Below are 23,011 nucleotides of genomic sequence, written 5' to 3'. Positions count from 1 at the left end.
TGAATGAAAGGATCTAACAAAATGAAAATAGCTCAAAATCATCGTATTTTCCTAAATGGTGTGAGTCAGGTGTGCTGTGTTTGAAATTATATCCATTATGTCTGCTTTTCTCTTTCAGTCACTCAGAACTGCTGTAAACTAACTGCTAGGTAAGGTCTGCTAAGTGTGAATCGTTTGATTGTCGTTGTTTGTGCAGCATCTGTTCCATAGCATGTTTAATTATTTTTGTGTGTTAAATTCATGTAGGTTACTTGAGAATTGCCTTAACTAAGTGTTAAAATTGCAGCTACTGCAGAATTCATTATCTTGATTATCATTAGAGATGGGCAGGGGAGGTTATGCCAGTCTTCTTCACACTTTATTCTGAAAGTTCAGCTCAAAATTATGCTTTCAGGCATATATGCACCTTGATGTTACCTTGCCAACGTTCACTCTTTAGCTGACCTCTGTTGGGCTGGGCAGTCACCAACTGAATGAATTTTAACAAATGCAAGTGCTAGATTCTGCATGTGGGTCTGGGCAACTCGATGTATGTACAGACTGGGGGACGAGAGGCTGGAGAGCAGCCCTGCAGAAAGATATCTGTGGATTTTGGTTGACAGCAAGTTGAATTTGAATTGACAGTGTGCTCTGGCAGCCCAAAGGGCCAACCCTACCCTGGGGTGCCTCAGGCCCAGCACCGCCAGCTGGTTGAGGGAAGGGATTGTCCTGCTCTGCTCTGTGCTGGTGCGGCCTCACCTCGGGCACAGTGTGCAATTTGGGATGCCACAATTTCAGAAGGAATTAAAACTATTAGAGAGTGCCCAAATGAGGGCTACAAAGATGGTGAAGGGTCAAGAGGCCAAGACGTGTGAGGAGTGGCTGAGGCCCCTTGGTTTGTTCAGCCCAGAGCAGAGCAGGCCGAGGGGAGGCCTCATGGCGGCCTGCAGCTCCCTCACGAGGGGAGCGGAGGGGCAGGCGCTGAGCTCTGCTCTCTGGGGACAGCGACAGGACCCGAGGGAACGGCATGGAGCTGGGACAGGGGAGGGTCAGGCTGGGGGTTAGGGAAAGGTTCTGTGCCCAGAGGGTGGTCGGGCACTGGGGCAGGCTCCCCAGGGAACTGGCCATGACACCAAGGCTGCTGGAGTTCAAGAGTGTTTGGACAATGCTGTCAGACATAGGGTCTGATTTTTGGGTTGTACTGTGTGGAGCCAGGAGATGAACTCGATGATCCTTGTAGATTGCTTACAACTATTCTGTTTTGTTCTGTCCTGTCCTGTCCTGTCCTGTTCTATCCTATGATCTCAGAGCTCAGTCGAGCAGGCACTGTGTTCAGTTTTCTATACTGGTGTCAGTATCTCAGGTGTGCTCAGTGAGGCAAACATCAGAAAATCCCAAGAAAGTCTGTATTTAGCTTCAGCATGGTAAAGTAGGTTGTCACCTAGCTATTATGTGTGTATTAACATAGAGCCACATATGGTCTCACATTTCAATAAGGTATTTAAAAAGCAGAGAATACTAGGCAACATTTCTCAAACTTAAAGGAAAAAAAAAAGGAAAAAAAAAAACAGCAACATCATTTAAATTTATTTATTTATTTATTTATTTATTTTTCACTTACAGGAAGTAAACTTTTAGGGCTATGAATTTAATTGGTTTTGTAGTCTGATGCTTTTGTACTCTATTGATGTATCATTTTTTAAACTACAGTGGAGTCTAACTTTTATTAGCCTGTGGCTTTAGGCAAGCAAACTGTACTATCCAGTCCCATTCTTTGTACATCAGGAACTGAATCTGAATGTAGTTTCCAGTACTTTATTTCAGGCTTTTGATGACTTTGAAGTTGCTCTTGGGAGCTATTTTCAGCCTTTTTGCCACTGTGCAAGCTAGAAATATTCCTTTAGTTAGAATCAGAGCTTTTAACATTAAAAAAATCACCTGATTCCAGCAAGTGGGAGCTCTTGGTGCAGCATAAAACTTCACAGTTCATGGTGAGGAATGACAGTGCTACTAACAGTCCTTACCACTGGCCTTTGATGCTGTAAGCATGGGATATCACTGGTAATACACCATGGCAATTTATGCAAGCAGCTCACACATTTGTACAACTTATTTGTCCTTAATGGGATTGTGTTATGTGATGATGGATATCTTATTTCCTAAGGAGATATTTAAAACACTATCTGCATTTAGAAAGCCCTTCAGGCCTGAAAATGGAAGAAAATGCATGCTATACAAGTATCCTGAAAATACATAATCATGTGGAGATTTTAGGATATGGACATAAGTGAAAAGCCTAGCTGAGTTTCATGAGAGAAATTTCTCATCTCTTCCTGGGATTTGAACAGCTATTCTATCATGAAAATCAGTGAACAGGAGGGCCAGAACTCTGCTTGATCTTTGCAAAATGCACCAAGCAATTACTAAGTGATTCTCAGACAACTTGAAATACAATTACATTAGAAAGCCAGGTTCAAAAAATAGTATGAGATTTCAAATAGACTGGTTGACTCACTTCAATTAACAGTTCTTTAATTATAGAGGTTCATTAATATCATAAAGTTCTTCTACTTGGCATCAATTGGTATCAGGCTTGTAACTAAAGTCTCATTTCCCTGAGGGTGTACATGGCTAGTTTAATTTGCCTGAGGGCTTTTGACTGTAAAATCTCAACCAACATTAAGCAAGAAAAGCTAAGGTACATTGGTGAAATCCCAAATCAGGACAGATGTTTCTTCGCAATGATGTGCAAGCCCCGATATTCCCATGGAAACAGTTTTGAATTTAATATTTTCATGTAGTGATTTCAACTACATAACCAAAGTTAAATAATGTGTGCGTGTTCACATGCACATGTGGCTGTCGGTGTATGCTAACAGGTTTAGGCTGTTATTCTCATAGTAAAGGTTGCCTATGTTTTTATGTGCGTGCATGTCTCTACACATCCATATATACCTATTTAATAGTGTAAGTACGTGATGAAGAATTGATATTTCTCTTCTGTTCTTCCATCTGTTTTGTTCCTTGAGAGAGGAGAAAAGGCAAAACCTCATTTCAGTGACAAATTCTCAGAACAATGTTGAGGTCTTTGAACACAGCTCTTGGATTTTTCCAGTTACCAATATGTCCTGGTTTCAGTTAGGACAGAGTTAATTTTGCTCCTGGTAGCTGGTAGGGTGCTATGTTTTGGATTAGGATGAGAAGAGCGCTGATAACATGCTGATGTTTTAATTGTTGCAGAGCAGTGTTTACACCAGGCCAAGGACTTTTCGGCTTCTCGCTCTGTCCTGCCAGCGAGCAGGCTGGGGGTGCAGCAGGAGCTGGGAGGGGACAGACCCAGGACAGCTGACCCAAACTGGCCAAAGGGGTATTCCATACCATCTGGCGTCATGCTAAACAATATATAGGGGTGGCTGGCCGGGGTGGGGGGCCGGCTGCTCGGGGATAGGCTGGGCATCGGTCAGAGGGTGGTGAGCAATTGCATTGTGCATCACTTGTTTTGTACATTTTATTATTATTATTATCTGTCCTAATAAACTGTCTTTATCTAAACTCACAGGCTTCACTTTCCCGTTTCTCTCCCCCATCCCAGAGAGGGAGGGGGGAGGGTGAGCGAACGGCTGTGTGGTGTTTAGCTGCCGGCCGGGTTAAACCACAACACAATACCAAAGCAAGAAACAGAAAGCTGGACCAGTGCTGGTGGGAAGCTGGTACTGCTGTGATGAGCTGGCTTGTGTGGAAGTGCTTCCTACACACGTGATGGCAGGTGAGCATGTTTATTACGGGTGAAGAATGACTGGGCAGATAAACCCCACTGTAAAGGTGAAAAGGCATTAACTGAAGCATTAGGTGGTCATGATTTGCTTCAGTGGCCAAGGAGAAGGCAAAATGAGGGACAAAATTAAGAGAAATACAGTGAACCCCCAGTTCTTCAGGGAAGACAAAGATGGGTAAATTTTCAGTATGGCAGACTTTAGCTGTTTTTTTATGTTGCCAGATCACATGCTCAGTTTATGTCCAACCTGCTGTGTGCATTCACCCCAGTTGTGAATGCACTCTGTTGCACTCTAGTTTCCTTCTTTTTTCACTGACCCTCTCTTTTGCAGGTGAAAGTCATTTCCATTTCCATGTACACATTATCTGTCATTTTCCATGCCAAATATTACTTCAGCATTTTTATGTTGGCATTTCTAATCTGTACAGGATGATTTTTATTTTTTCTCTCTCCTTAATGGTGTTTACTTTTCAGCCATATTATATTCTCCAGATTTTATATGTAGAGAGTAAAACCTTGCAGTGAAATTGAGAGAGGGTAATTGGATCTTAGAACGTGGCAATCTGTAGTAACCAAGCCTTGCTCAGAAGACAGTTGATGAAATACTTTTAACCACCAACATTAGAGAAAGATAGAACTTATAAGAATGTTTCTCTGAACAGGACAGTCAGGAATGCTTTTTTTTTTTTTTTTTAATTGATCCCTGCATAGGTAGATGTCAGCAATCTAAGACAAAACAAACAAACAAAACCCCAACAGTTCTAGAAACTAGAACCCACTGAACTCTTCTTAAAGTAAGAGCAATACCGGAATAAAAGGGCCTTTGAAAAAACACGTTATGTTCCACATTAGGCAGCATCAGCTGATGAAGCTTATCGGGCACCAGGCTCCAAAATGCGTGACAGTCACCATCCAGGTCTCATATGGTGCTGGTGTTGTGGGATACCTGTCTCTGGGATGCAGTTTGACTGATTCTTCTGTGGGAGGTGGAGGCCAGTGCTGAAACAGGAAAGAAAGAAATTAGGTCAATAATATGCAGCAAGAACAATCCATACTAAATGGGAAAATACAAGTTGTTTTATATAAAGTCAAAATACAGGAAAAAAAAAGACATTTTGCTGTAGGAAGGTGCACATAGAGTATAAGGAACTGTAAGCACCCTCTCATGTTTGCAAGTATCATTGAAAATATTTGCACAATTGAGGAAACCAGCTCTAGTGGGCAGACAGGGAGGAAGTTCAAGCTTTTCATAGACTCCAGGTAAGAGGGAAATAAACTAGACTGCCTTGGGGCATTAGATATTCCTCTATTTTGTCTTTTGATTTGTCACTTAGCTTAGATGTTTCTGTGCATATGTGGAAGATTGAGTAAAGGCATTCAGGCCTGTAAGTTTTAGGTATCTCTGACTAAATTAAAGTACGCGATGTTCAGTTTAATTCAGTTAAATCAAGTGTTCTAGTTTGTTTTATATGTACTAATTCTCCTCAGCAGTATTTATTTACTTGTCTAAACATTTTCCATTATTTCCCCCAACTCATTTAGAAAAATATTGAACTGCATTATTATACACACCACCTTTGAGATTCCACTGTAGGCACTCTAACTCAGTTGGAAATGCCCATTAACAGTGTTTTTCTGAATTCTGTCATATAGTCAGTTTTTAATCCATTTAGTATTTGAAATATTGATGTTGTATGATGCTAATTTCTAATCAGAATATTATTTCAGTACTAAGCTGAAGTGTGTTCAGTCTAAATATATTAAGTCAATGCAGCCACTTTTATCAAAATATATAGTAATTTCATCAAAAACGTGATTAAATGAATTTGGCAAGATGTATTTTCCATGAAACCATATTGATTGACATAATTATTTATTATCATCATTTAAATCTGTATTGATTGAACCCCTCATTTGCTGGTCCATTAATTTGCCTGGGTTTTGATGTTGCACTAACCAGATTATTTAGATACTGCTCTAACATGAGATTTCCTATAGTCCTCTACAATCTTTCCAGTATCCCATACCATAAAAGAAAGTCAATGCTTTGATTTTCTTGGCCAGCAAGCTGAAAACACTTGCTAGCATGTTGTGAGATGTGGCAATTTAAGGAAGTCTAATTTTTGTAAATGCTCTTTAACATATTTCCATCTATTTTTGGAAAAATATTTCAGCACTATAAAATACCTTTAATTTTCCACCAAAAATGTGTGCCAAGTGAATAGAAACAGAGGTCAGGAAATGATCAGTGAGAGGCCCCAGGCAGCCAATGAGGTCTTCTATCCTTCATCTCTTGGCTTGAATTTATGACGTACAGTGTGCAGCTCTTCTTTTCCGCTTAGCACTCACATAAAAAGTTGATTTTGGTTTCAAAATTTTGAAAGGATATTTTCTTGTTATTTCTTTTCAAAAGACAAGCATTACCATACCACCCAAAAATGGGGCATGACAAAGCATGTATTACTGGGCCATTAATGCACTTCTCTTTGGCCTTCTGCCTCACAATGCTCCAGAGACTTGCATTAATGGCCCAGTAATACGACACGCCCTATCGTGTCTTATTGCTTAATTGGACTCCAGACAAATTCAGTTAAACCACATATGCTGTTCTTTTATGACTACTGCTATACAGTTTTTATTTCCTATGTTCTTGGGTGCTTTTGGAGGTATTTGAGTTGTTTCAAATGTGTCTCTTGAGATCACAGATTGTCGAAGCAGTTTTAACTCTGCCCCTTGGCCCTTTGCCATCTATGTACCAAATGAGTTTGTGCTCTGCTGGGCAAAGCAGAAACCTCGAGACGCACCTGGGAAATGCATAGCAGAAAAGTGGAAGGAGACATCAGAGTTGTCCTGGTCTACCCTGCATGACCTGTTGGCCACAAACCTCATTGTTAGCAGCATGTCAACCAAGAATATTGTGTGGGTTGTACCCACCTGGCATTCACAGAGTCCCCTTAGCTGAGAAACAAGATGAAATTCAATTCACAGGATGAGTTTGAGTGGTTTCTTCCATACATTTCCTGTTTCCCCAAGAAAGCTGTGTCCCATAGCAAGAGCATTATTGAAATATCCTTACAGGCCTCTCCACCATGTTCACTGCACTTCAGAGCAGACCCCGTACGAGGAATGCTGACAGCTGTTGGGATAATTGCAAAAAAACAAGCAAGAAAATCTCTGTCAGGCTGTGATACCCCTCAGCATTTCACATCACGTTCACAAAACTTGGGAAACAGAGGCTGAAGGGACATCTGCTGCTGCACAGGGTGAACCAGGAGGCATGGAGGCATCTGGTAACTGCTGTTAAATACTGGTGTCTGTCCTCAGCATGCTCTGTAGTGAAACCAAAGAGCACCTACCACTTTTTGGCTAAGTGGCCCTGGTGAAAGCAGAGAGTAAGACAGAAGGATGTGACATTTTTTGGATATGTATGTCACCTATACTGCACAGTAGAGTGAATGTCTGCCTCATTGAAGTATCTTTCTGGTGAATTTAGTTACTTCTTGGGTGTGACTGAAGTTGATGACTGATAAAGTTTCATGGTGTTTTCACAGGATCTTAGACTAAGAATCATTTCTGAATTCTGTAAGGCCTTGGGTCATTTCAGTTATCATTACTGATGATGAGTATTACATTAAAGTGTGGAATCACTTCAGCATTAAGATTTCATGAGTGTGACATGTATTAAGCATCATGGATGACAAAGATTGGTAATGCACACTGTTGGAATATTTAAAGTAGAAATCTTGAAATTATAGAATTAATCAAAACTCTTACAGCATTAATTTCAGAAGAAAATATTCAAGTGATTATGATTTGTATAAATTGCTTTAAGACATCGGACACAGTTTGAGTGCTTATGCTAATAAAATTACATCATCATGCTCGTTAGAAAAAAAGAACACTGCAACCAAATATGCTGAAATAAATTGTTATCAACTGGTGACAAGAAACAAGGGGAAATGCAGAGGTTTTAACACTCGTGTAAATCCTGATAATGACAAAAACAAGGCAAAAGCAGAAATGCAATCTATTCTCACTCAGTTTTACTCCAATATTTAGTATATCAATTTACATAAAGAATTGAAGAATCATAGGATGGTTTGGGTTGGAAGGGACCTTAAAGCCCATCTAATGCCAACTCCCCTGCCATCAGCAGGGACACCTCCCACCAGACCAGGCTGCACACAGCCCCATCCAACCTGGCCTTGAGCACCTCCAGGGATGGGGCATCCACAGATTATTTGGGCAACCTGTGCCAGTACCTCACCACCCTCAGAGTGAAGAACTTCTTCCTTATATCGAGTCTATATCCACCCTTGTTTTGTTTAAAAGCACCTCCCCTTGCCCTATCACTACACTTCCTGACAAAAAGTCCCTTCCCAGCTTTCCTGTAGGCTCCCTTTAGGTACTGGACGGCCACTCCTGTACCTAAAGGTCTCCCCAGAGCCTTCTCTTCTCCAGGCTGAACAACCCCAGCTCTCTCAGCCTATATTCATAGGAGAGGTTCTCCATCCTCTTGGTCATCTTCATGGACTCACTCCAACAGGCCCATGTCCTTGTGCTGGGGCCCCCAGAGCTGAATGCAGGCTCCAGGTGGGGTCTCACAAGAGCAGAGCAGAGGGGGACAATCACCTCCCTCACCCTGCTGGCCACGCTGCTTTTGGTGCAGCCCAGGACATGGTTGGCTTTCAGTTGGAATCAATTGGATCCACTTCTGACTCACAGTCTGGCATGTGTGCTGTCTTCAGGATGGGGCACTACTACAGTCACCTTAGGGCAGCAAGGCCAAAGAGTTTCGACAACCACCAGATCATGTTTCTTGTTAAGAACAGCTACTGTATCTCTACTAATGTTATGAGTCCCTTATTGCGTGGATGCAAAAAGGAGTTCCTGTTGTCAGTTACACTTGAAATATTGATCTTTATCTGTCCCAGACACAATGAGTTTTGGGCAACGTGGAATACATAGAATAAATGTCTTTTTTTTTTTTAGTTATTATTATTATTTTTTAAAGCATTACAATTATTTATGGGCCTTCTTTCGAAGAAATATGAATAGTAACAAATACACTGAGATGACTGGAGAAGCAAACGTTAAAGAGATCTAAAAAAGTAACATTAAATACTTCAGAAAGTCAAATATGTGGTGTTTACAAAGCATTTTAGAAATGATTGCCTACCTTATGATATAATCTAGGATAATCTTAAAAACATGAGTCCCCATCCAGATACTTTCAGTGATCCAACAGGATTTGTATTGCTAATTTCTCCCTCTCTCTCCTTGGCGCTCCAGCTTGGAGGATCTGCCACATGCTGTCTCCAGATGATGCTGTTTGGAAGGGTTGGCTCAGAGCAGCAAACTTTGTTCTTGCACCTGGATGCGTGCACTGATTGACAGAAAGGAGGAAGGCTGGCAGCACAGATTTGGCAGCTCAACAGTAAGTACCAGGGAGGTAACATCATATTCAACAGGACTCCCCTAGCCATGTGTGAATCAGTGTTGGCCTTATTTTAAAAAGTAGATATATTCTTGAATATGAATTATTCGTATGAAAGTATTTTAACTGTATTTCTCCTAAAAGAGCAATGTTATACAAATACGAATTTGTATTGTGTAAAATTATGCATCAAGTTGTTCTCACTGTGCAATTTTAGCAAACCTCGGAATGACCTCATTCAGCACGTGGCTTGGTGTGTTTATTGTGCAATGTATATATTGCCACTTTCTCTTTAAAGTTCAGCCATGGACAGAGTGAGGTAAGACATTACTAATAAACCCTACAACATAAAGAAAATGAAACCAGCTAAAATTGAGATGGAGGTGAACAGTGCCCCACAAGTATTACTCGTTTGGATGGAGGCTCTCCATTCCTACACTAAATAGCTATGGGTGGAACAGTACAGGCACTTTTCCACAATAAGGTCTTTGGATCAAAGCTCCCATTAGTCCTTGAGGTCTGCCTGCACAAGGACTTGATCAGTCAGCAGCTCACAGTAACCTCACGTGGGCCTTTACTCTGACCATCTCTCCAAAAAGCATAGGCAAGTGAGCCTGGGACTTTGTGTAAGCCTTTGGCTTCACAGTGGCCTTGTGGAAATAAAATGGGGGACCTTATCACATGTGCCCTCCAGCAGTGCAATTGTTGGTGGCCGTGTGAAAGGTTAAAGGATGAGTTTGCCTACCAAGGCCCATGGTGTCAGCTGTGCTGACAGCAATTTGTGAGCTAAACAGCCCAAATCCTCCTGGGCTTCACATGCATGAGAAACAGCCACAGGAGCAAAGGCCCCATCCAAAAGAGGTGAGAGCTCCTGGACCTTGCTCTGCCTCTTGCCCCTGTTGCTAGCAGAGAGACCTCTGGCTAATCAGACAATGGGTCTTAATTGCCTGACTTGAAACAAGACTGTGAAGGCTGCAGGAGTTAATGAGGCTCATTATGAGTGTGTTTTCATGCAGAGGTATTGGTGGCTCCATGTATTTCCAAAATTCCCCAGACCTTGCTTGCTCCTGCCAGGTGTTCCCAGCACAAACTCACATACAAGGTCTTCCCTGAGGAACAGAGCCATGTCCCATCCTCTTTGACAGGAGCACTTTGTTGAAAGGGCAGGTTTTAACACCTTCCAGATAAAAGGAATTATTGAGTATGATATGTAAAATAAAGCCACCTACATGGTATGCACTTCCCTCTGTTTCTAGAGATTTGTTTTATTGCATCTGCTAGCCGGTCACTGTGCCCTGAGCAAGGATACCCCATTTCATACACTGAGACTGTACAAGTCTCATTTCATGCTTTGCAGGGCAGCAGCATGCTGTGGTGCTCAGAGCACGGGTTGGGGAGCAGAGCATGTTGGACCCACATAGCTGCAGGCAGCTCACAGTCTCATCTCTAAATTGTACCAGGCTTCCCAGCCACAGCAGAGGGACAGTGATACTTATTTACATAACTCGTAGGCATGTGCAGTAGGCCTGGCAAGGCCATGCAAATTAATTCCTGCTAATGAAAGTTTGGGGTTTTTAATATCTCACTTCTGCTGTGGCTGTGCCCTCCCTGTCAGCACTTTTTATGCAAATCAATTGGATGTCATGCCAGCAGTGGCTCTGGATCTTCGTTGCTGATGACCCATTATTTGCTTTGTGGTAATGACCAAAAGAATTAGGGCTCCACTGTGTCACACTCTCAGAATAGGAAATATCTCTACAGTATGTAATCACTCCCCAGTTTGAAAGATGTTTTAGAAAGGTATTTACAGTATAAGGCCTTTATGCCGCAAAGTGTGCTGGACTAGCGTGATGGATGACAGCAGCTCCACTGATTTAGGAGTATGAAAGCTAGGCAAATGAGGATTTCTTTTCAGGAACTGACTGCAGAGGACAAGAACATGGTTTGAAAGATGGAGACCAAGTAATCATATACATCCAGATTTTCTGCTCCAAATGGCATTTATTTAAGCTGTGTTCCAGAGAAGCCAATTTTTGCTGGAGAATGAGAGCTACATTAACATATGTCTTATAACGTTTGGAAGGCTGCACCCAGGAATCAGTCTTAGCTTTGTCCACAAGTCACAAGCATATTGAGTCACAGAGCCCTAGAAAACAGCATGGTTCAAAGGAAGGTGACAGACATGTTAGGCTGTAGTAGCAAATCTCATTGTTTAGAAACTCCACTTCACTCATGAAGCACAAGATAGGCAGGAACAAAGCTGGAAGGTTTAACCGGCCTGGGAGGAACAGCGGAGAACTGCAGTGCATGGTGTAGAGTTTAGCTGTTCAGGCTATGTGGATGCCCGGGCAGAATCACCACAGATACCTAGTAGCTAAAGTTGTAGCAAAGGTGTTGATGACAAATGTCTTTCCTGAGAACTTTGGTTGTTTTGCTTTGTTTTCTGGATCAGAAATGTTTTGCAGACTGAGAAGACACAAAGCCTGAGTTCTGGTGTTTCCACATCCCAGCAGCATATCCTAGCAATCCAGTTCATGGCCAGTCCCTGGGATCTTTATTTCTTAAACACACACACACACACACACACACACAAAATAGTTTGACAGCTCTCATTTTCATTCTGACATGGACCAAAATCACATTTTCAAACCCGAACATTTTTCACACAGTGGATTTGTTTACTAGCCAGCCCTATAAATAATATTTCTCAAAGCTGTGTTTGACAAGGATGATATTGCTAATATGGCTCCCGCTGGTGTGTCATCCATGGCCAGGTTTTCAGAGAAATGTCTGCAAAGCAGAGCTATCAGAAAGATCTGCATATGAGCTGCAGACACCATCCCTTTTGGAAAACTGTCTTTTTGCAGGGCACTAAAGAACAGTGCCAAGTCAATGTTAAATCATCATATGGGAAATGGTTAACAAGACAGCTTTCCTTTCTACCGTCTATCTAATCTCTGCCAAACCAATCTACCACCTAAGACTGGAAGTTGAAAATCTAATAAACGGGTCCGCAGTGAAAGATTCACTGTACCTGTGCCTGGAGCCTAGCTCCCTCCTCATCTTTGTTCAACAGCAGTGTGCCCTCCCACCACCCAAAGGGAAAAAATAAAATATTCAGATTGTTATTATTTATTTAGAGGACATAAAAAAAAATCAAACCAAGTCAATATTTATCCATCTGCAAAAAAGTCCAGAATATGACAGACGCTTTATTCAGGGTAAATTAGCAGACATATGTCTTAGAGAAATGCTGTTGTTGTTGATTTATTCCTTTGTCTTTCTTTCAGTTAAGCTTTCCTCAGGTGTTTTTCAAACCCCAGAGGTTCTAAAGCTCATGTAAAAAGTCTATTTTTTACTAAACCACATCAACTCTTTAAAATATACAGGAAAGATGAACTCGTCTAATAACAACCTCAGAAAATAACTGTAGCTGAATATAAATAAAATTAAATTTGCACAGAGGAAAAAGCCATTTCAAACTATTTTTTCCATATAATCCATACCACAGATACTCAATAATTCAGTGAGCTTTCAGGCAATATAAGTCAATGTTGACTCATTAAATGCATTAGCTGTAAAATGCGTCTCTAGTAGGAAGGATGAGAAATGGTTTGCGTTCTTCCCTTTTCATCATTATTCCTTAGTGGGTTTAGTTTTAGGCTTTGGTTTATTCTTTTGTTTTTACATTTCACACTTTATAAAAAATGTTTTACAGCAACGTTGGGAGCTCCAGTGCACCATTAAAAAATAAACACATTTTCTTTCTTACCAGAATCCTGACCAAAAGCAAAATTGTCTTGGTTTTACTTAACGGAAATGCTGACAGATACTAAATTAATGCTTAATTAATCCTTCAGAGACAGCCAGGCAGATGAAAAAGTGGAAGAGAAAACTGGTATGGCTGGGAGTGAGGAACTCTCCCAGCCTGGTAGGGCCTAGTTGCATTGGTTTTTTAAAATGCATGTGAGACAAAGAACAAAAATCCGAGGAAACAAAAAGTACCAACTGCATTAATTTGAAAACAGTGTAGAGTTCATTTCTCCAGGTAATAGCTGCATTTACTTAGCATTTTCCAAGTGAGGAGCTCACAATACTTTTTGAAAATGAATGACATGTCCCAGTAGAGCTATATAAATTAGGTGACAGCAAACTTGCTGATATGAAATGTCACTGGAAGGAGTCTTCCTGAGGAAACACTCCTCCAAACACCTCAAGGTAGCAGGAGCCTTCTGCAAGGTGCCTTGTCTCTGATGGACATGAGAGTCCATGGGCCGGGTGTTGACTTGACATGCAGGATGGTGGGCACAGCATAGAATCGTAGGGGAGCCCACAGAAAGAGAGCTGCTTTTCTGCAGGAGGTTGAACCAAGCCTGGTTCTTGCCACCTTTGCAAGGTGCCACTCCTCCAATCTTTTTTAACTTTTTTGGTTTTTCACCATGGATCATAATTAGGATTCCTCCTGTCTTGCCTGGAGCTCATCTCTTCAAAGAAGGTGTTGTAAAGAAGAATGGGAGGTGTGCTGAAAAGTCTCACAGATGCTCTAGGAATAAACTGCTGTGATAATATGTATGTAATAATAATAGCCAGGGGAATGTATATGTTAACATGGGGAACTGTAGGACTGAAGAGGAAGCAGGTAGTTGAAAAGAAGTTCTCCTGACTTGCAGGGTCTCTCTGCAGCCTCACAGCCTTTCTTTCTCCAATGATGGGTCTCTGCCTGGGCTTTCCACAGCAGCACTTTTGCATTGAGGAGACAAAACAACTCCCAGGAGCATAATGGCCAGCTCAACTGCCCCTGGTGGCTTTTGAAGAATGGACATGGGATATGTTTCCAGTACAGAAGGATACCATTCAGGACCAATCCTTTAAACTGATGCATATCATTTCTCTGCTTGTCCATAAAACATCACTGAGATCCATCATACTCATGCTGTAACTGAAACTTGTTGGGCACAGTGAAACCACAGAAATACTGTGGCATCAGAGTGCCAAGTTTTCAGCCAGTTAACTGGATTTCTGGCAAAGGCTAACTCTATCTTGTCAGGATGTTTGAAATTAATGGATCCCAGCTTCTGCATGTGGAAAACTGAAACATTATCCCCTAATGTGACAGTTGTGATCCATATGTGTAGTTTCAGGTGGGATGATATGGGAACACGACTGTCAAAAGTTAGATGATGTAGGAAATTATCTAAGTTGGAACAATTCAATAAGTACATAGTTAAAGAAATAAAAGAAAAACATCCCTCAGGCAATACATTTGGCTCTTGGCATATAACTCAGTGAAAAGAAACTGGAAAACACAAGTCCGAGATGAACTGATTTTCTTGGTTATCCACATGTTTCTCTTCACTGTCACATATGGAACAAATAAATAATATTGTTTTGTCTGGTTAACTTAGGTGAGTTGGCTAAGCTACGAGTCTGGGATGCCATTACAAGTGTATTAGGTTGGTTAGCTGCTCAAAAAGGATTTGGCAAGAGAAAAACCCTAATGCCCCTTTGTTTGCTTCCCACCCCCAAGAAGCCATTTATTTCTTCCTCTAATGCCTAAAGAATTATTTTCACATTCTTTTCGATTAGTACTTCAGTGTGAAACCATTGTCTGCAATATGAGTTCAGCTGTTATCTACTCCCTAAAAAAAAATTATTTCCACATTTGCTATGTAACAGTCTGACAAACAAATAACACCTGCAGAGGATCACGCTCAATAAAGAAAGGAAAGAAAAATAGGTGGAAAGCATGAGAATTCTGCTAATGCTCAGTGATTGATCTTGTTAGTACGCATAGTCTGTCAGAGCACATTGCCCCAACACAAGCACGCAGCACCGAAGAACCAGCAGCACGGGAAAAAAAAATGCATTTCTATATAGATCACAGTCAGACACCCTCCCCCAGCTTTCTGAGCAGGGCTTGATTGTCAGCATTATACACACGCTCAGACAATGCTTTCAATGGACGCCTTTTTGGAAGACAATTGCAGAAAGCATGATAACGGGATTTGTCACCCTGATGTGGCTGCTGTTTCAGCAGGCATTATAATAATGAAAGGAAGTTTTACTAATTGAAAATGTGAATGAAATTCAGCTGTCTTTTTATTTTAATTCTTTTGGATGAAAGCCAATTAAGATCATCTGTCTAATGCATCTATTCACCCCTACTGCAACAATGTGTCAATTATAATGGATGTCTAATAAACTCAGACTTCCCAGGACAGAGAGCTGAGCATACAAAACAACGAGTGAGAAACGTCAGCACATACCTGTAAAATATTTTGGAAGGATTGGCCAAACCCTGCAAACGGCTGAGCCTGTTTTCCACAGCCTGCCTAAGGGGAGTTAACTGAAACGTACTCAGCAGTAGGGGATTCAGGCGCATCTGTGTCCTCCCACTGTTGCACTGCAGTTGTGGTCCTCCTCAGGCACGACACGGGGGCTAATCAACCATATTCAAGGCTATTAGATATCTATTAATTTAAACAGTATGCATGGCAGAAGTGCTTCTCAGCCATGCTGTTGGGTAAGGGCTGAGTCCACCATGAATATGGAACTGCTGAGATGTGCGGTTGTAGAGATGCTCACCAAGGAGCGATGCTTGGACAACACAGGTGCAGTGGAGACTGCGGTCACCTGCTGCTGGGGAGTGTGTTTGTGAGGCAAATAAATCCAAGTGTGACTCATCACCTGTGTGATTCATCTCATTTCACCTCTTCACTCAGGTGTTTCCACAGCAATTTTGGGTCTTGTGCCCCAGGATGCATCTGGCTCTCCCTTGGGCTTTGTCCTTGTAAGTGTGTCCCAAAGGAAAACTGGTGATGGTCGTCCTTTGGGCACAATATACCTTTCAGGTGTTTTGCCATAGAATAGCTCTAGTCTGGCTGTATGTTTGGAAAACCTGTTGATGGCATTCAATGCTCTTCTAGAGCCTATCTTCCAGCTTAATTTAATGTTTAAATAAGCCAGTTCACAACATCCAAGATATAGTTGCAATGCAAACCAAGTGTGGTAAATGAGGCTAACTTGCTTCAAAAGCACACTCTTGGGTCCAGATGCAACAGTAGAAAGAAAGATGTTCAGAGGAGAACCAGCGTGCAGAGAGGGAAGTTAAAAGAATTATGGTAAAGTAAGTTTTAAAATACATTTTATCACTGGTTAAATATAATGTTAGCATTAGGTAAGGTGCATAAATATATTCAAGTTAAATATTTAACCCTCTGCCATTATTCAGGTCCCTTACAGAAATGGATGTTGGATAAACATTGCGAATGTTTACATAAGAGCACTGCCTCTATAAGATGCACTTTCTCGCTATGTAAAAGCCGGTTTAAAATTAACATTCATGTTAAACATTAAAGCTTGTCTGCTGCAGTCCTCAGTGCTTCTATGCCACTGCTTTTGATGTTTCTGCTGAATCTGGAGCAGTGTAGCACCAGTGGTGTTAAACCATCTTTCAGGAGATGGGAGTAAAAATACAGTAATTTCTGAAAGTTTTGTAAAAATGTCATTGCAACCCTTATGTGTTCTTCTGCAGATATTCTTGATGATGCTTGTTCTGGAAGAAACTCTTGCCCCCAGAAGACACACTTTGAGGGAAGACTAAAGCTTACTCCAAGATTAAGCTCACTCAGTCAGGCAACAGAAACCCTCCACACATATCCCTGTTCAAAGAAAACAGACCAGATGTAAAGAATGAAAACTTTCTCTTGAGTACATGAAAATCAGCTCCAAGTCAAGCATTAATTTGAAATGATTATGCTACAAACCCCTACAGCCAGCTAGAACCTTCCAGAATCTTATTGGTCATTTATAGACAATATGTAAACATAAATGAGACTCAGTGAATGGAACCTACTCCAATACTCAAATTACACAACCAGCTGTGGGTCCACCAAAAAGCCTTTTTGGCTGCAGACAGCACCTATGAGAGTAGAAGGTGCTTTGGGAATGAGAAGCACAGGGAGAGGAGCAAAGAGGTGAAAAACAGTAACAGTAGGTTTGGAGACTTGCTCGTTTAGGAGATTTTTACCTCAGTCCTTCCTGTTATTGTTACCTTTACAACATAATATAATAATAATATAGGATTAAATGTTTCTCCTTTCTATACCTCTGTGTATGCTGTCATTGAGCTTTCTGTTCAAATCTCCAATTTATATATATTTTTTCATTAAAACCACTATTAAGGTGATATAAATGGTTTCATAGATGAACTCCATATTTCCTGATGTGGTGAAAAACTCAGTCAGGAAATCAACAACTACATCTAGCCTCACCTAAATTGTTAGGCATCCATATTCATACTCCTGTTCTGGGCTTCAAGCATCAGACACCATCCTAATTGTTAATTCGTATGGTTTTCCATTGTGTCACTTCCTTAGTGTTGTTTTCTGTTGAAACTGCTCTACCTGCGTGACCCTACTAAATATTTGTTAGGTCCTAGATGGATAATATTTACCTTCTTACAGAAGAAGTAAAATAAAATAAAAAATCACCTAGTGATGGTCACAGCATTTCCGACTTCGTAGGTCTGATAGGTGAGAGCATCCCACTGGACACTGATATCACATAAACCCTACTCTGCTCAACTCCGCCATGATAATAAATGGTTGGTGTATGTCTACTGGTGGCAATTTTCTCAAGTATCTGGGGAACAGCATTATGGAAAGAACTCAAATTGTGGGGGTATTCTGGATCTTTTGAGGTCAGGGAAAAGTTTTTAAGGATCCACACTTTGGGTTTAGATCATGAAAGCAGTAACACCAAATAGTAGTAACACCGCGCCACACCTTGAGTCTAGACCCAGCACATCCTACAGTGAGAATTTTTTGTTAGAAATATTGCAAGACCAGATTTTGAAGGAGAACAATGTACCTATCTAATGCTTATTATGAGCATATTATATCCCCTGACCTTCACCCTACCTCCCAAAGCCTCCCACCCTAACATTATAAAAAGTTTTGAGGGCCCTGTTTTGTAGTTTAGTAAGTGTAAAATGAAGGCTGATCAGAAGGGGAGATGCAGAGACAGGGGTGATAAATTCAAGGTAATGGAATGCTGCAGTCTCGCAGCAGCATTTTGGGTGTATATAATACTGCATTTCTCAAGACCAGTGAACATACAGAGAGCTTTACTATGATCTGGGCAACAGTTTTAGACAGTCTACTACAGTTCAACAGTTTACTAGGTGTGTGGAGCCATATGCAGTGATAATGCTTGGTGCAAACATATAGTAATAAACATAATACTTCAAGAAATGTGAGGCACTATGTGCTATCATGCAAATTAATATAGTTTTAGGGTTTATATTAGGATTTTATTGTAGATATTTTGCTGAATAACCCATCATCTAGGTTTTCATTTCTTGAGAACCAAAATTGTAACGTTACATCACAAATGCATGCAATATAATACAATTATGGTATAGAATAGAGGAGTCTTTATTTTCCCTTCAGTTTTCCTTAAGAAAATACAGTTGAGAAAAAAAAAAAAGAAAAGAAAAAGTAAAGTACTTTGTTAGGACTTTTAACAGCTTGTCCAGCTGAAGGACATTCAATTTATTTTCTGTGCAAATGCTATTCCATTATATGTTTTATCTTCCTAGATCGTGACTCTTCACAAGGAGGCATTATCAAAACTGTCCAGGACTGTAATTTGGTCAGATGGTAGGATCCCTGAACAGAAAGGCAGAGAAAGAGAATGGAGTTTGGAGGAAAAAGAGAAGGAAAAGTAGCTTGAGCATGACTCATCACCTGCCTCTGCTGCTCTGATACCTGGAAGGAAAGCAACACAGAGCTTCTAAAGAACATGTTACATGAACAGAGCTCAGGAAGAAAAAAAAGGTTTCAAGACCAGGAAGGCCAGCCCTGAGCAAGTCTTCACCATGTACTGCAGGCAGGTCTTACCAGCCCAGGCCCTGCTGCACTAACCAAAGACACATGGTTTCTTGTCATTTCCAAGTGAGGTTACATTTCCTGGGAAAGGCTCTGTTCACAATGGTAGCTGATGAAGAAGATGAGTGGTCTGGAAAGGGTTGTTCAAGTTTTCTGATAAGAACAGTTCACCAAGAGCAAAATGGAAGAGACAAAAGAGGAGATGGATGGAAAGTTTAAGTTTTCACAGGAAAATGAGAGACGGGACAAGGAGGTAGTTGAGGGAATGCTGTTATTCCAAGTGGAAAATTTGGAGAACTGCAGGCAAGAGAGAAGCTTTCATGTATTGTCAAAGGAAAAGAAGCAGTGAAAAGGAGAAGGAAGGTCAAGGGAATGACACAAAGCCGCAAGGGAAGGTTCAGATTAGACATTAGGAAAAGTAACCTTACTGTTGGGGTGGTTAAACACTGGAACAGGCTTCCTAGAGAGGTGGTTCATGCCCCATGCCTGCCAATGTTCTACAGGTATTTGGATAATGCCCTCATAAATACGCTTTAACTTTTGGTTAGCCCTGAAGTGGTCAGGCAGTTGGACTACATGATCTGTGAAGGTCCCTTCCAACTGAACTATCTATTCTATTCTAAGTTACGCAGTATTAGTTGTAAGATTTCTCCTGTGAAGAAATTGATGTAATATGCTGTGGAGGGAACGGTGGCAGCAGTTGGAGGTAAGAGCTAGTGTGGTTTCAGGTACAGGAGTCAAGAGGAGGGATGGAGCAAGATAGAAGCACTGAAGGAGGAGAGCAATGAATTTGTGAATTTTTAAATCTCAGTAAAAACAGGTATAGGGCTCAACCCAGCTAAATAATACTTACTATGTTATCATTGAAAAATAAGATATATAATCTTACCCAAAATAAGGATTTCAAGCCATGTTACTGAATCTTAAACATAACTTTGCCAGGGCAGAAAGGCACCCAGTTATGGGTATGACTGCTCAGGAGGCAGTTTCCATCCTTTTTTTTTTTTCCCAACAACTTTAGTTTTTCTTTATAGTTTCTTTATAGTTTTATAGTTTTATAGTTTCTTTATAGTTTAGTTCCTTTATAGTTTTTCTTTATAGTTTCTATATTTTCTATATATTTCATTTTTCCTTTTATTAGGAAAACTTTATAGTTTTCCTAAAATAACAAGTTCATCCACACAAATCTGTGATTATTATCTGTGATTTAGTCTGTATTTGTCTACAAGGTATGTGAAGTGGAGACATAATGCTTGGTGCAAACAAATAGTATTAAATATAATACTTAAGAAATGTGAGGCAGTATATGCCATTGTCCCAGTAAGTGTATAGTTTTAAGGTTTATGTTAGGATTGTATTTGTGGATATTTTTCTGAATAACCCATCATCTGGAATTTAATTTCTTTAGAACAGAAATTATCATGTTACCATGAATGTGCAATATAGTACTACTATTGTAAGGATTAGAGGAATCTTTCTTTTCCCTTCAGTTTTCTCTTCTTATGAAAATACAGGGGAGAGAGAAAACGTGAGATACCTTGTTAGTACTTTTAACAGCTTGTCCACCTGAGGGACATTCATTTGCCTTCTCTGCAAATCGTATTCCAAATTATCTCAGAGGTTGCTCTCTGCTATCATCCTCCTCAGATTGACTATGTCTCCCTCATCTGTTGTCCACAGAAATGCCCTCAGACTGCATACAGAAGGGTTGCATGGTAAATGTGATAATATTTTCATCTGTACTGCCATGCCAGTGGATTTCCAGTCCCTTTCTGTGTAAGATAAAGTGTGGTGCAAACATCCGTGCATGTCTCCGGAACAGGGGAAGGATTGTGCCACCTTCCTCTAATACCTGCAAATGGCCGATCTGAAGTGCAAACCACCTGCAAATCCTGGCTGCACAGTCTGGCCTGTGACTCTTGTGGCACAAATCCATTCCAGACAGCCCAGACCTTTTTGAACCACTAATATGTTGTTGATCACAGAGCACACGGTCTGTCTCAGTACCTGCTGGTGACATGTGGGCTCAGTTCTGCAGGGAGATCAATGCACAAGATAAGTGCTCCTGCAGCTTGCTCTGCTCCTTTTACAGCTACATCAGTGCTTGCAAACCCCAGGAATCACAAATGGGGCAGATCTGAAATGGTGGTATTTCCCCACCCCTATGGAAGAAGAAGGCCAGGTTTCTAAACAGGTGATTTTCCATTGCCATTTAAGTGTCTCCAGCACCACAGAGAAATAAATGTTCCTGGAGACATCAGCAATCACAAATCTGGTTGCTAGATGGGCCCCACAGGCTAAGGCTAAAGGCCACCTTGGATCACCCTCACCCATGTCAGCAGAACTGGCTGCACACCAGACCTCTTCCCTCTCTGATCAAGAAAGCATAGTCTGGGCTCTGCCTTCTTCATCCCAGTCAGGACGGGCATCCCCAAAGGGTAGTGCAGACTGAAGACACCGTTTTTGCATCATCTTCTGCTTCTGCGCTGCTGGCCAGTGCTGGAGCCGTCTTTCAGGAGTATGGAGGCTGCATTCCCCAACTATGTTCTTTAGTATCTTTTTATAAACAGCCATGGTAAGGTGTCCAGCTGCACTTGAACATAAAATGTACAAATCGTTCAGGTTGCACATAAAAAAATCACTCTGTGAGTAGCAGGACTGAAGAAGGTGGTTGCCTAAAAATTGCATCCCCTAAATCCTCCACCACTGGTGTTGCATTCTCCTCCTCCATCTCATTTGTTCATCCCTTACACACTGGGCAAGGAACATGTGCCTAGGCAGAATCTGAGCTGAAGTTGCACCTCAACTGCCTCCTGCTGTCGAGGTGTGAGGGTAACGTTTCTTCTGGGGCCAAGTTTGGGTCCTCCATCCCCCAGCTGGGCTGACATGGATGGACAGAAGGGAAGAAGGGATGGGGTATGAGCCCTCTTCTTGCAAAGCCACACTTCTGCACTATGAAGGGGACTGAATGGAATCAGGAGGCCTGGTTTGTAGCTCTGGTTCTGCCCATCCTATTTATTTGTACTACCTGCTGCTTCCATCTCTTGCTGGCTCATTGAAGCAGAAGTTTCTGCAGACCTAACACAACAATACCCTCATCTTATTTAGTACCTCTAGATGACACTGTACTACAGATGAAAAATAGAAATTCAGTCTCAAAAAAAAAAAAACCCACATGTCCCCTTCATATTTATTAATAATATAATCTTTGATTTTTATTATTTTAGTGGTTTTGTGAAAATAGAAATAATTGCTGCTGATTATTATTTATTTAAGTGATGACAACATGATTAATAATGCTTCAGGATGGAAGGATTCACACTAAACAACCTAGAATGGGAGATTTTATCTCTGTTGGTGGCAAAACTCATAATACACAGGCATTGGAAAAATAATAACCCACCTGTAGAGGAAGAATGATTAAAGACAAATATACATGCAGCAACACACAGATAAAGGAGATCAATATTTAGGACATAAAGCAACCCAAGAGTCTGGTTCCATGATCTCCCCCTGACACAAGCAGTCCTTGTTGGGGTCCCTAACATATGGGTTTAGCTGCAGGCACAGAAGGTGGGTTCAGGAAGGGGGGTGTTGAGGAACAACCAGCATGGCCAGACTCTTCCCTGGTAGACCCCAACTGTCAGATGTAGCTTTACCAAAGATAAATTCAAACAGTGATTCCTGTATTTAAAGAATTACTGAATTGTTGAATACTTTTGGCAAAGCTTAGCCCTGTTTCCCCCCTTCCTTTTTTTTCCTATAAGCAAGGACCTTCTGAGGTCATATCACTGGTGATAGCAGTCAATGCTAAAATCCCAATCTTTGTGACTGGTCCTACAGCCAGAAACTACTCTGTTTCCCACGTCTTAAGAGAATCATAGAATCACAGACCCACAGAATGGTTTGGGTTGGAAGGGACCTTAAAGC

The 23,011-nt window shown here is 41.1% G+C and overlaps 1 long non-coding RNA gene across 4 annotated transcripts in view; it reads left to right on the top strand.

Annotated features, from left to right (window-relative positions):
- Nucleotides 1-3,113: 3,113 nt before the first annotated feature.
- Nucleotides 3,114-23,011, top strand: part of LOC106030519 (uncharacterized) — a 53,790-nt gene continuing 33,892 nt past the window's right edge. For all 4 annotated transcript variants that reach the window (XR_010828709.1, XR_001203800.3, XR_010828710.1 and 1 more), the window contains exons 1-2: nucleotides 3,114-3,745; nucleotides 9,047-9,191. This is a non-coding gene — a long non-coding RNA (uncharacterized lncRNA). The remainder of the gene's footprint in view (nucleotides 3,746-9,046; nucleotides 9,192-23,011) is intronic.

This window comes from Anser cygnoides, chromosome 2 (assembly GCF_040182565.1).
Source record: "Anser cygnoides isolate HZ-2024a breed goose chromosome 2, Taihu_goose_T2T_genome, whole genome shotgun sequence".
Lineage (NCBI taxonomy): Eukaryota > Metazoa > Chordata > Aves > Anseriformes > Anatidae > Anser > Anser cygnoides.
Note: the sequence above shows the minus strand (reverse complement) of the source record. Positions and strands in the feature narration are given on the sequence as shown.